Source organism: Penaeus monodon, chromosome 23, assembly GCF_015228065.2.
Source record: "Penaeus monodon isolate SGIC_2016 chromosome 23, NSTDA_Pmon_1, whole genome shotgun sequence".
Classification (NCBI taxonomy): domain Eukaryota; kingdom Metazoa; phylum Arthropoda; class Malacostraca; order Decapoda; family Penaeidae; genus Penaeus; species Penaeus monodon.
The window spans coordinates 21,756,086-21,756,324 of NC_051408.1; positions in this window are offsets into that span (position 1 = coordinate 21,756,086).

A 239-nucleotide genomic window follows, 5' to 3' on the forward strand; every position below is an offset into this window, starting at 1 on the left:
AGGCTAAAAGGTTAGTTATTCCGAAAAAACAGAGTCAATTTTTTTTGTATTAGTTGCACAGTGTTAACCGTTTACGTTTTTGTGATATTGAAGGGCATTATCCTAAGATAAGAGTTGGGCTCAGTGCGAAATTTAAGTGGAGATTTTTTTGTTTTTAATATGTTACGCGCAGACCACTAACGAGTAGGTTTTATACCATTTTTAAATCTAACCCCGTTTTAAAATTTTTGGGGTGCGGC